The sequence below is a fragment of the Larus michahellis genome, chromosome 1 (assembly GCF_964199755.1).
Source record: "Larus michahellis chromosome 1, bLarMic1.1, whole genome shotgun sequence".
NCBI classification, from domain to species: domain Eukaryota; kingdom Metazoa; phylum Chordata; class Aves; order Charadriiformes; family Laridae; genus Larus; species Larus michahellis.
In genome coordinates this window covers 42,650,706-42,664,691 of record NC_133896.1, presented here as the reverse complement: position 1 = coordinate 42,664,691, position 13,986 = coordinate 42,650,706, and the positions used below count along the sequence as shown (strand labels likewise).

The window sequence follows — 13,986 nt, the reverse complement described above, 5'->3', positions numbered from 1 at the left end:
GACAGCATCCAACCCTCCAGTGCCCTTCCCACAGTCATCTCCAAAGGACAAAATGTTTATTCCTACAAGCGACAGAAACAATTGGTGGTGAAGTATCATGGCAGGCTTCAGCCCACAAAGCCACTGAGTATATCCCTGGTCCCTATACCTAGTCACATATGGCTAAGCCAAACTGCTCCCAGGGGCAGAAATAGGAATAAGCCTTCACTGTCAACATCCTTACACCTAGAGTAAGCTTATGCATATGCTAACTTTGGGATGACGGCACCTCAAGAGCACATCTGAGCAGAAGCATTTCACTATGAAAAGAAATTTTCAATTCTATGTCAACTTTCTATGCAATCTTCTTTGACCTTCTTCCCCAAATTCCTTTATCACTATACCAATAATTTTAGTGAGTACTTCACACGGGGCTATAAGTTTTACAGTAGCTTTGCACTAACAAGAACACAGCAGTAACAGTGCAGAACACACAAAGTCAGAGGGACAGTACTCTTGTCTTATGGCAATGACCTACAAGAGTCGAAAACAACCGCTAATACAGCTTGAGCATCCCCCAGAAAGCAGTATCCAGTATGCCTGAATATTCTTCGACTGCAATATACTTTTTCCCTCGTAATTTATTCATTGCAAAGTCTAATCCTGATGCTGATAAGTCAATATCCAATCAGCAGCAGAACATAATCATGTTTGAGGACAAGAGTAAGAAAGCATGCCCAAGCCATTTCCTGCTTTGTCACAAATGATTCCAACACTGTTTTGTTGTATTTCTCCCTGGAAGCTGAATGCCAGTGTCTAACGTTTCAACCAGAGAAGTGTATTAAATACAGCCTTTTCTCTATCGGTATTATTAGTCAAGGATGAATTTTATAGCTTAAAACATGGATAATCAGCATTAAAAATGAAAGAAATGGTGGGAAGAGCTCTGTTTTGCAAGGGTGATGATGGAAAAGGAATGTACAGTTCTATTACAGCTGTCTTGTCCATGACTGAAACCTCTGTTAACCTAAACCACAATTAGAGCTACACTGAATGATGACAGAAATGTCACCGGAGTGGTTTTGCACACAAAGGACTGTCCTGAAGACCTTCTCTGCACTTCAATATACATGCTTTTTATGGGGCTTAGCAGAACAAACCACACACATACACACAAGCTTTTGAAATTCTGCTATTTATCATTTTCAGCCCAAAAAATATCATGATAATGTCTGGCACAGGAAGGAGAGAAGTGATCTCAATTAAAGAGTAGATTAGTACCTTAGTACTAAGCTAAAGAGTAAAGAGTACCTTAGTACCTCTAAAAACTAAAGAGTAAAGAGTACCTTAGAAGGTAAGTGGCTGTTAGACATAGTTCTTCCATTGGCGTAAAGTTCACAAAAAAAATGTCGTCTCTTCCATCCAGCACTGTCCCTACCATAAGCCATGCTGGACTCATCTTCCCATCATTGCTCAAGCATTTGGGTGATTTGTGTCAATATCTGGAATTCTTTACAAGTAGCTGCCTGAGTATAATGAAAAAATAGCGTGAGGCAACTACCTCAATGTTTTGATCCAGGAAGTTTCCAGGAGTCATTAATACGCTGCAATTGAATGAACTTTCAGATTCCAGACCCATCTTCAGTTCTTTGATCTGGTGTGCATCAGTTAATTACCTAACTCAAGCAGCTGCTATTTCCCGGAGGAAAAGAGGGGGTTTATAACAATCAGAAAGGAAGGAAGAAACAAACAGAACAAGGAGATCAGTAAAGAGAAGGAAACAGCACTGTTGTGCTGTGAACAGTGAAAGAGATACTGTTAAACAGATACTGTTAAATATAGAGAGTATACAACATCAGGGAATAGCGCGCAAGATGTCAGAAAGGTCTTTGGAGGTCAGGCAGAGGATGTTTCACTTACATTGTACAAAGCGAGCGAGACCGCCTTGAATAAAGGAAGGGAATCAGCATTGCATGCATGCAAAGTTTATTTTATCATCCTGATTCAACTGAGACGTGACAAGAGGAGAGCAAAAACCCAAAGGATTATGAACTGTCCTAAGGGCTTGAAAGGATAAGAAAGAGGAAATACATATGCATATAGAAATCTTTAGCAAATACCATCTTCATAAAATAAGCAACACTGCCCTAGGAAATCACCTAAGGTATCTCACAGACCTTAGATCATTTTGTAATTATCCATTGTCTTCATCACTCGATCAGCATTTTGGCATCGTCTGATGTTGTCCAGGATTAGTTCCAAATGCAGCAGTATACTTTGCATAGATGTAGAATTACATTTTTATACTGAGATACTAGGCAGTTAAGATTTATTACTGGGATTTTCTTATGTAAGCGCTTCAGGTTAAATATGGGATTTTTCCAGGGTTCAGAGCCTGAAGCAGCACTCACTGAATGAAAATTTTAATTTCATACGTGTTTAAGGCAAATTTTATTATCTCAGTGAAACATGGTCCTTTCTTAAAAACAGGGGAAAAATAATGTTTTATTACTACTTTCTTTTTATTTTTTTTTAGAAACAAAATTGTTTCTAATTGAAGAACTGATTTCTGCTCTCCACTATACACATGTCAATTTGGAATTGCTTCTGATTTTAGTGAAGAACTTCGGAGTTGATCTGGTCCTTAGAGTCTTACAAAGAATAAAACTGTTGATCTCTAGCAGTTATGTTTTAGCCATAAGATTTTTTTCACATTTTTAGCCAATTACATTAAAAACCCACATCCTTTAAGAGAGCAGTTCTTTGAGCTGTTTGACACAGGTTTCACTAAATAGCAACGAACATTTAAAAAGGTGCATTTGGGACCTTAGAAATACATTAGTATAGAATTGGAGCCAATTAATGCTAAGAGAAGGGGAGGAATATGGCTATCTTATAACTGAGCAGAAGAAGAGTATAAAATTAGGAGAAAGTTTTTTTTGAGAGATATACCTGTCATCCCAAGAAAGAGAGAGAGAATTTTTTCAGCTGGATTATTCAAGCACAGCCAGCCAGCTTCAAAATCCTAGTTCTGCTTCTAAGATCTACAGCATGTTTTCCATACCCAGGAATTAAGCATTTGTTTTTATCACAGGAAATGGAATAATACATGTAGTAAACGCCATGGTGCATATGAGAGAACTTCTAATCACAATGACTATAATTAAGTTACCATTGATAATTAAAATTACAAGAAACCAAGAACAAACAAGAAACTTGATTTTATTTATTTTTTTTTAACAAACCCACACATCACACTTTTTTCCAAAATTTCATAAATGAGAACATAGGTAATTGTTAGATTAGGGACAAAAAAAGGCTGAGAAACAGGTACTGAAGAAAAAAAATTCCATGGAGTAGAGACAACAGTCAGAAGTACATGCCTAAGCAACTCAGAGGTCCTTGTCAAGGACCAAGCCCCCGTTAAGCTTGGCTGTCTTCAAAAGAAATCAAAATCAATGTTGCCTGTCTTAGAGAGCTTAGGTGTGGGAAAAGGTGAGACAGAAGGAGGAGGAAGGAAGAGAGAGTGAAATAACAGGGAAAGGGCATATCTGTGATCAGGCTGACAGCTAGCTAAGTCAGCACACCAGCAAGCCGTTGGCTTTACAGCATTACAACAGAGCAAGAGGTTTGAGGGATGGAGCTTTGAGCAGCCTGGTCTAGTGGGAGGTGTCCCTGCCCATGGCAGGGGGGGTGGAACTAGATGATCTTTAACGTCCCTTCCAATCCAAACCATTCTATGATTCTACGATCCTACAAGCTGAGGGAAAACAACACACGCTACAAAATAGCTTTGCAGATTCTTATGGGGCACCATCACCAAATAAAGGCTGGAAGAAACATAAGAGTGCTAGCTTGAAAGTTTTGTGAGGAGGTCTTGTATCTGGCATGATAGTCTTTCCAATAGGACTTTGAAAGCAAAGTGGAGCATATTAAAATCAAATTAAAGGAACGAATACCAATACAAATAAGAAAAGTGGATGGAAAGAGATGTTACCATAACTGATGAAGACGAAGGCATTGGTGGAAGAGAAAAACAAAATTGCTAAGAAAGAGATAAAGTAATTAATTTACAGAGGAGGTAAGCATTGCAAGATAAAGCAATTTACTTGCTCACGAGAGAGGAAAAGATCCCTCTCCACCAAAAACCTAACAAGAGAGTGCTAAAATGGGACCAATGACTGGAGTAATTCTTCCCAACACTTTGGAGCATCATCCGTTGCGCAGGAAAGGGCTTGGAGTCTACAGAGGCTCCAGACCACCCAAAATACTGGTCTCAGGATTTCCCAGGGATCAGAAGGAAAGCGCCTGTCTGGCCTGAGGAGATGCCTTGAGTGAACAGTTGTCTTCTCTGAATGTTTTACAAAGTGCCCGTCTGCCATGGGCCCTGTAATTGCTGCTCTGGAAAGGGCTGCACGAGAGCTTACGCAGGTCTGTACTGGAAGAGCACTTCCCTCTCCTCTCATGTAACGCACATCGCCGCCCACTTACATTATTTCTCCTTCACTTGCTTATGTGGAGGGGTAGGCTGATAATCAAATCAAAAATAAACAGAGGAGATGTCCGTGGCCTAAAAAGAAGCTTTTCTGAGGCTGAGCTTAGAAAAACACACCAACGCTCTAGGACACTACAGACTGGTAAACTTTACATTAGTACCTTGGGAAATGTAGGTAGCAATGAAAAGAGAAGAAAACACTTAAACAGCATTATTTTCGATTGTAATCACACATAATATGGAAAGATAAAACCCGCTTCATGAAGACTTATGCAATTTCAGAGCTTGTTGGCAGTTACAGTTCAGTGTTTCTGGAGACTGAAAACCAGTCTAGCGTGAATTGCATAACAAATGACTGCATAAAATCCATTCACCAGGCCTCAAAATCCAGGCACCGGTCCTGAAACTCAGCACAAAGTTATATCCAGCCTGGTGAAACCACAGGCTGCCGCGGAAAGAAACGCTCTCACCTCCCACCAGACTCCTCCTCCCCAGCATCAGAAGTAGCAACCACGCGACCGTAGCACCAGCTGGCGCAATGACCTGCCTGACAGAAGATTAATCTGCCAAAACAAGGTTTTCTATCCGATCGGTTGGCTGAACTGAGTCACTCTGCGCTCACAGACTGCTCAACCCAGTACAACATAAGCCGTGGGAACAGATGAGACGGAGGAAGTGTAGGACTGCCCCTCCTCAACGCAGCCTCTACTCAAATCACGCCATGTGCAAAGCCAAGCCACACGCCGAGATATTCATAGGGGCCAGGGGGGCAATAAGTCAGTCTTTGCAACTATTTAATAACTGAGTTTTATCTCCGAGAAAGTACCATTTTCTTACTGCAACCACGACTGAGAGGTCCATAGTCTAGCAGCTGTTAGGAAGAAAAGACTTCAGCTCAGTATGGAGCTCCTGAAATCTGAACCTAAATGCAGAGCAAATACATATTTCAACACAGAAAATTTGTCAGACTACGTCCAAGAAATTAATTTCACTTTAGGAGAATGCTCCAGCACAATACTGTACACTGATCGGAGAGCTTTGCAAATTTAGCTTGGTGTAACCGAGGAACCTGCCAGGTCTTCCAAGAGAAGGTATTTTTACCAGGTGCACGTGTCTGAGCAGAGGGGAGGCACCTGCAGCATCCAAAGGACACTGCTGTACCACTCCAGCAAGCACTGATGGAAATCCTTCCAAAAGTATGGTTCTGTAGCCTGGTCACAAATAACAAACCTCAAGGAAATCTCAAGGAAAAATATTAAACAGTAAAATGTGTTTGACGACTGACCCATTAGAGATGAAGAATAAAAGGCACACTAAAATAAGAGTGCAAAATTAGAAAAAAGAAAAAAAGCAAACATAATTGGAACAATTAGAATTAGGCCTAACATATAAAAATCCCAAACTGGCAAAAATGAACAAGATCACAAACAAACCAAGGCAAGTGAGAGACCTTCACGGTTCGTGTTACTTGTGAAATTGTCACCTTAATTTTCATTTTATGAACATCTGAGACATGTATATTTTTAAGGGACTTTTATTAACAGACTCTAAAGGTGGTTTGAATCAGCCAGAAGGTTAATTACCTCTGATAAAAGGAATTAGGTGAATGAGCAAAGATAAATTCCAGTTATCAAGCAGCAGAGATGTTTTTATGAGTGAGCAGAGTTCAGCCTGGATGAATGTAGTTGGGTATAAAAGCAGACAAATCACTGTTCAGGATATTTTTTCTTGTACTACATCTAATGCAAGATATACTGGCCGGTCAACAGGTCACTAAGCTGTTTTGGATTTTCCTCATCAGCAGAATCCATCTTTGATTCAGGTACAAATCAAACACTTCGTTATTCATACCATTAAAATATAACAACAATTAAAAAATATATAGATGACTATAACAGGTCACTAAGATATCCCAGAAAAATCAATTCAGAAACAAATTTAGAATTTGCAGTAGTGTGTACCTCTCATGACTAACAATGCATTAACGTAGTGAAAATTTATGTAAATGAGTGATAAAGGTTCCCAAAAGGAAAAGGCTTAGAAAGATATTAGAAACAGACAAAAATATATAGTGTAATGATGTGTTCCATTTCTCTCTCCCTTCTTCTTGGGTGTGAAGGGTCTGTTTCTGCCACTTGCCAAGCATGCTTCCCAAGCGGAAAATGGCTGCCAACAGATGAAACGTTACAGCTGACAGCATGCAAGTTTGGGTTTGGGTTTTTTTTATTTATTCACTTGGGAGAGTTATCACACAAGCATTTGCCTCTGGCAACCTATTCCAATGCACACCGTGATAATGTCTCATTTTGATACAGGCTGGCAAAAATTATGCATAGTTTACACAGGCATTATCTCATGTTTTTCAAGGTCTGATCTTGGACATGGTTAATTGAAAACATGGGTCCCTTTTTTCCTCTTGCTTTGGTTGTCAGTCACCATCACGTATTTCTCCACTGCAAGCCCTGCCTCCATCTTCTGTAAATCTCATTACTGTATGTTCTCCGAAGTGAAAGCCACGGAACAATGACCTGCTCGTACTTGATTTATGCTGCTGTCCACCTTTTCTTAAAACAATATATTTCACTCAGGAGCTGAGGTTTGCATGACATGGGAAGTCAATGACATGATTTGCAAATGAAGTAAATTATAAAGAGAACTTCAAATTAGCATACACAACATGGTACTCTCCCTCCTGTAGTAGAGGGGGATTAATTTTATATTCTTGGAAGAAATAGCTAGTGGCGTTTTCTGAAATGTCCTACGTGTGACAGCAAGATCATGCTGGAGTTTCCCAGATACCCTTTGCATTTCTCCATTATGCAGACACCCCTGTGCTTCAGCTGTGGGTTATCCACCACGGAGTCCCTCTAAGCACGTCCCCAAAGCAAGACTCCTCTAGCCTTGTCAGTCCTTCCCAGGGAACCAACGCCACCATGCATGCTCACATGCCACCTGCCCACTCTGTGAAACGTCTGTTGCCTACCAGAAGCATCCGTTACCACATAGTACTGAGTCCCATCCACAACCAGAAAGAACCAGCTCGTGTTTGCATGTCCTGTAAAGCACTTGTCCCATTTCTCCTCCCCCCAGACTTCCTTCTCTAAAACTTCAGCCTATCTATTAATATCGCACATGATTTAAGATTCGTATGTCTACCTATGTCCATTTTCCACCCCTTCCTAAGCTCTACACTTTGGAAGCAGAACTGTCATAGGTTTGCTCTGAAAAGGATGACTTCTCTCAGCTCCATCATCAGGAGACAGTGTTCTTTTGAACCGAAAATAAGTATGTTTAAACAAAAGAAACTTTCCTTCAGCATTTCAGTGCATTTGGATTATATTAGAGTATTTTTAAGCCATATTTTATTTTAAAACTGAAGCACAGAGATATTATTGACTGCTCAGTGGCACATGTATAAATAGCACTAGCGAATGCATCACAGAGCTCCGTAACTGCAAAAACATGGATAATAATTATGTTCTCTGCCTTTTATCAGTGTTTACCCATTTTAGCATATACACTGATGGATACTCTTCACAGAGCATCAGGATAGTGAAAACTCCTACGGAGTCACTGACTTCCTATTACTGCAATATTGCTGGATTCTGATGGAGTAGAGCCAATAATACTGTCGAAGCAAAAAATCTTCCTGGCAGCAACATGTAGAGATGGAGGGAAAGAACAAAAATGAAAACCTATCCAAATGACAGCATGTACAATATGTCAGAAGTGTCAAGAAGACAAGGACGACTCATGCGATAAAGAGGAAGGAAGGGTCCCTTGCATTTTATAGCTTCTTCCTTCCAACTTCCAGTTTAGGGCACTGAGATTTCTGGATTATGTAACCTCTTTAGTGGTTGCACTTTGGTAATGAATTAAATATAAAAATGAATGACTGAATCAATACAGCTATTAATGATGATAGCACAGGCTAGCAAAGAAGCTATGTCCGCTAAAAAGGACAGTGCTGAAGTAGATAAGCGAGCTTTAAAATTATCAAAGCATGGAATTTCAGAGTTAATAATCTCTCAAATGAGGATTTCACATTTCACATTGTCAAGATCATGAAGAAAGACACACTTTCCTTCACATTTTTGAAGACTTTCTTTGCAGCAATAACAGAGATCATTTTCTCTTTAAATGAAAGCTCAGATTCCAGGACCGAATTTTGTGGCAAAGGATGAAATTTGAAGGTGTGCAATTCTAGAAAATAGACAACTTTTACTAAATTATCTACCATGTTCATGATAGGAAGTCAGCATTTTTTTCAAAGCCTTAGACACCTTTCTAGAAAAGATTATTTGAACATAGCTCTAAGTAAAAAACGATAACAGGTTTTATTAGGCAGGTTTCTAATTTGTGATATGCATAAACTGCCCAAGGAAAATTATAAGCATCTTTCCAAATAGAACGGAATCCATCTGTGTTTGTCCAGAAAGATACATCCATCTACTCAAATCTCAGTCCAGACAGAGCATTAGGACTGTGAAAATACGGATGCTTATTAAGTTTCTACTTAACAGCATAACCAAGAACCAGTGCTTCCAACAAAGCTCTCGCTATGACCTGCCAGAAAAAGTGAACTTTACTGCCTTCAAGTAACTGTGGTCTGGAAAGCAACACTAACCAACCATCTGTCGCCGTCAAACATTTAAACAAAAACACATTCTTCCTATCTCAGATTTTCCTTCTTCCTATCCCATATAAAGTGCAACGTCCCTTTTCTTCTGCTCTTTCTTCATAAAGCCTGTGGCCCTGCATGACAATGTGCTACTGATCCTCAGAACATGAGACTAAGTCGTCACATGGGATGGCGTGATCCCTCTAAGTAAGGTAAGGAAGACATCATATTTTTAAAGGCTAGCCTTCTTGAAGAAACACATTTCTTTGTAATTTCACCAGACGTAATACTTTTGTGGTGCCAGCATCAAGTCGGAAATTAACAAACACCTTCTTTTGCCCACCACTTCACTTATATCTTAGTCATTACCCTGTAGGGAAATGTGTGCTGGAGTCCTCATTTCTGCGCTGGTCACTGTAAGCTTGGAGTGGTAATAGCTACGCTGGAGCAGCTCCTGAAGAACTGCAGCCCATGGGAAGGACCCACGCTGGAGCAGTTCATGAAGGACTGTCTCCCGTGGGAGGGCCCCCACACTGGAGCAGAGGAAGAGTGTGAGGAGGAAAGAGCCGCAGAGACAAAGTGTTATGGACTGACCACACTTCCCGTTCCCCAGCCCCCTGCACAGCTCAGGGGATGGAAGAAGTAGAGAAGTTAGGAGTGAATTTGAACCTGAGAAGGAGGTGGGGGAAAGTGGTTTTAGTCCTATCTTTGTCTCTCACTCTCCTACTCTATTTTTAATTGGTAAAAAATTAAATTAATCTTCCCCAAGTTAAGTCGTTTTGTCCATTATGGTATTTGGTGAGTGATCTCCCTTGTCCTTAGCTAAACCCATGAGCTTTTTATCTTATTCTCTTCCCCAGCCTGTTGAGGAGGGGGAGTGAGAGAGCGGCTGGGTGGGCATTTAGCAGCCAGCCAAGGTCAAACCCCCCCCCCCAGTAATAGGGAATGAACCCCACCAATGGGAAAGGACCCAAAGAAGCAATTCTATAGCGTGGTGCTCCTTACTCTGACTCCAGCTCTCAGTGAGCAGAGAACGCGAGCACGTGTGCGGAACCACTGCCTGTCTGACGGGGGTCCCACTCCTGCCTCTGCCTTTACCACCTGGAGGAAAACCCAAATTCAACACTGTGAGAAGGAGTAAGGGATGGCACATTTCCAGTTTTGAGGTTTTCCATGTTATCTTCCTGTGGTGTTTACACTAAACAAACTGATTATTACCAACAGATAAATAGCAGTTATGTCCCAAGGACAACAAACAAAGAAGTTTCCAGGCAAACAAATACAAATATTTTTCAGCAGGTGGAATACTTCACAACTGCAGAAGGGTAACATTTTTGGGTAGATACGTTGTTGCAAATCCCCAGTACTATCAGCAATGCTTTGGCTGGGTTGTTTTAGTTTTTTTTAATATGAATATAATGTTTTGAGAGGAATCTTAGGATGATTTTAGGAAGGAATGGTCATCTAAAGATACTTCAAGCTGCAGATCTTTAAATCCTCCTTGCAATGGAAGATGGGATGAGTGACACACTATCAGGCATCAGAACGTTTGGTTTGAGGAAGTTATTTCAAACTGAGTCACACCTTTTCTGGTACAGAAGCTCCACTTCAAAGGGCGCTGGACTAACAGCATTTTTTTTTTCCCATTGCCTTTTCCAGAAAAATATGATTATAGAGTGGCATGTGTCGGAGAGAACACACTCCCCTCTGTACCTGCTACCTGTAGCAGAAACCAGGCAGCTTCCATCAACTTTGCAGAAAGTGGAAGTCGAAAAGCTTCTAAGTTCCTACAGTGTTTTTGAAGACAAGTATCAGAGCCGCGATGTTAAATTTGATCAGTACTCCTGCTGAGAGAAAAGCTAAATGCTGAGTTTGGCTTTCGACACACAAAGAAGAATCCACTCATAACACAGGTCTTGTAACAAAGACTAAATTGCCCTTACTGACCACTTACTTAGACAATCAGATCTCACATTTCACTAAATGCCAGAGGATCCAACCATGCTCCAAGTGACACACACCCACACCTTGACACCCACAAATCCTCTAGAAAACCAGGCTGCAAAGGTTTTAACTTTCCCGAAGCTATTTGAATATTAAAAACTAATATGGGTTGGTTTTTTTCTTTTCTTCAGCAACAAAAGCACTTTAAACTCACTTTCACAGCATTCATATTTGTATTGACCTCAGAAATCTGGGGGATAGCTTCAAAAACCAAAAATATCAAGATGTCAGTCAGCAATCCCTGCATTATTTGGCCCACCCGACACAGCTTCAGTCTGCCCTGGGGAGAAAGTAAGTGGGTGTGTAAATGCAAAACGTAACATTTCAAATCATCTGTTTGAGGCGTAACAGCATTTGCCATACTCATTCAAAACCACAGATCATTTCCACAGAGAACACTACAGGACAAAAAAGACAAATCACCCCGCTGCATGCCAAAACCCTCGCCATCTCTGCAGTAAAGAACTGGAGAAGGACACGGGCACAGGGATACGCACACCAGGATGACCTGCACGTATCCCCTCCTATAAATGTTTAAGTAAATACAGGGGTTTCATCTCAGTTCCAAACTCAGAGTGCACACTGCCGTGTGAAGAGAGTCTCTTCTTCCATACAAAGTTGCAGCAGCTTAAAACAGGATTCGAAATCTGGTAATTTATGCCACTTTATGCGTTTGCTGACAGGAATACAATTCTACAATTTTAAATGATTTCCTGGGGTCGCTACGGCGTATCGCCTTATAAAATGGGGCGCGGGTATTAGTCCCTTGTGCTGCAAGAGGGCATTAGCACTACTCTATCAAATCTGTGGTGTCAACAAGTAAATCATCGGGAAGAGTTGATGAGCTGAAAATTGAACCTACCTTTCAGTACGGCTGGAAACCCGACAGGCTTGATGGTTACCATAGTAATCCCGTGGCAGTTTCGGATTTATTGCCTTGTACTGCACGGTTATAAAGGTTCTTCAGCTACCTTCTGCACTGTTTCCAGAGTCAAGAGGAATGCTATGACAAATGTCCACTATCCATAAGATATATTCAAGGGGACATAATGCTGGAAAGCAGTGCTTTAAATGCAAATTACATGCTTTTTGCCCTTTTTAGAATATTAAAGAGCGATTTCAAAGGAATGAAAACAAAGAACTCTGACCTCTGACACCATGATTCTTTGCTGCACGGATCACAATTTTCTGTGGGACCGGCTACTGCATATTTAAGTAGCGTGAAACTGAAAATGAGGTAATAAATTCCACTAAAGATAGTCTGAGTAATGCATTGATTATGAAAATAAGCATACAACTGAGCAATTACTGGAGCAGGCAGTCACGAGGTCTTGTTCAGTATATTTAGATCATTCTGTAACCATTAGAAATTAAATTATTTCATTATATCTAATTTACATCCCTTTATATTTTCAATAACACAAAAGAATATTGCTACGTGGAATAAATATGATGAACCATTAGTATTCCACTATTCACACGCTACGCCATAAAGAGTGCGCATTAACGTTACCAGATTGCATTAGATTTTAGTTTACCTCCATGATGGGCTTTAAAGGAAAACACTGATAATTTGCCTTTTATTACTACCCTAAATATCGTCTGCTACTCTGTGCGGCCATGTCTTGAAAAGAGCAACTTCTAGTCTTGTTAGTAAACGTTACAATTCATGAAATATTCCACTGTATTTTACTGGATTGTTTGTGTCCATAATTCTCTTTGATTGCACAGCAATAAAAGACTGAGGGAACACAGACTATCCTTCTTACCAAGTGCAGAAGCACCATGCACTAATTTGTGTATTAGCAATTCCCATGTGGATACTACGTTATTGATTCTGCCATCTAAATTCCACTGTTTGACAGGAAGGATATTGTGTGTAGGATTAATAAAATGATTTCCTCAAGCAACATTTTTTTAAAGCATTGGTTATGTACTTTTACTTCAGGAAAGCTTCTCACAAATGTACATTACAATGTGAAAACAAAATAATTCTGTGGTGCAACACAGTAAATACAAAGGAATACATCCTGTATGACAACAATTCTGTAATATGCCTGTGGATTAAAACATCAGGGTAAAATTGTTTTTAAGAATAACTCATAGATGGTCGGTTCACGCAAAACGAGACAACACCCATCAGATTAATTGAACACAATTGACATTGTAAGGTACGCTATCCCAAAGACAAACAACAGAAGGTTCACAGTCTGCTGTTCTTAAAAACACCCATGAAGTCCAAATCTTGTGATCTTTGTAGTGCGGAAAAAGAGCCTCCTTCAAGTGTTTGCTTTTACAGACAAATTGAAAAGGCATTATCAACAGAATAATCTCTTGCTTGTAAGAAAAATAAAGGGGGGATTTTGGCTGGCCTGTTGTATCACAGAAACACCAAGACAGCCTTACGTAGGGTTTGCCACGAGAGAAGGTTACACATAAGCAGATGCTGTTTATTTTCATTAAATCTGGGCAGCCCATTCAGGCTGCTGAGCCTTCATGGGCACCTCCCCAGAAACCACCACACCAGGAGAATCTTTTAGCTTTAATTCAAGTATACCCTGAAAAAAATATAAATGGAAATGGACAAACTTTTTTTTCCCCAAAAAAGCAGGGGAACAAAGCAGGTATGATGAAATCTAAAAAATATATGCATCCCCTCTACCAGGCCTACCCTGGCTGCAGCTAAAGCAGCCACAAAAATGAAAGGTTCATCAGGTCAGGCCATGGTTGCTGCCTCTGTACGTTCCTTTCCCAATAGCATGCTTTTTAATGGCTTTATATGTAGAGAACCGGACTGACGGGATGGGGTTCTGTACCCAGAGACACGGACTCTGGCAGTGGTTCCAGGCAGGACAGGGCTGTGGGGGTACCAGCCCGCACGGTGACT

At 40.5% G+C, this 13,986-nt stretch overlaps 1 protein-coding gene across 9 annotated transcripts in view; it reads right to left on the bottom strand.

The window, feature by feature from the left end:
• Positions 1-13,986, bottom strand: part of NAV3 (neuron navigator 3) — a 565,631-nt gene that overhangs the window by 526,283 nt on the left and 25,362 nt on the right. Inside the window, exon 2 of one of the 9 annotated variants that reach the window (XM_074573801.1) lies at positions 11,281-11,379. The exons of the other annotated variants lie outside the window; for them this stretch is intronic. The gene's annotated coding sequence lies outside the window, so the exon portion shown is untranslated. The remainder of the gene's footprint in view (positions 1-11,280; positions 11,380-13,986) is intronic. 9 annotated transcript variants of the gene reach the window in all.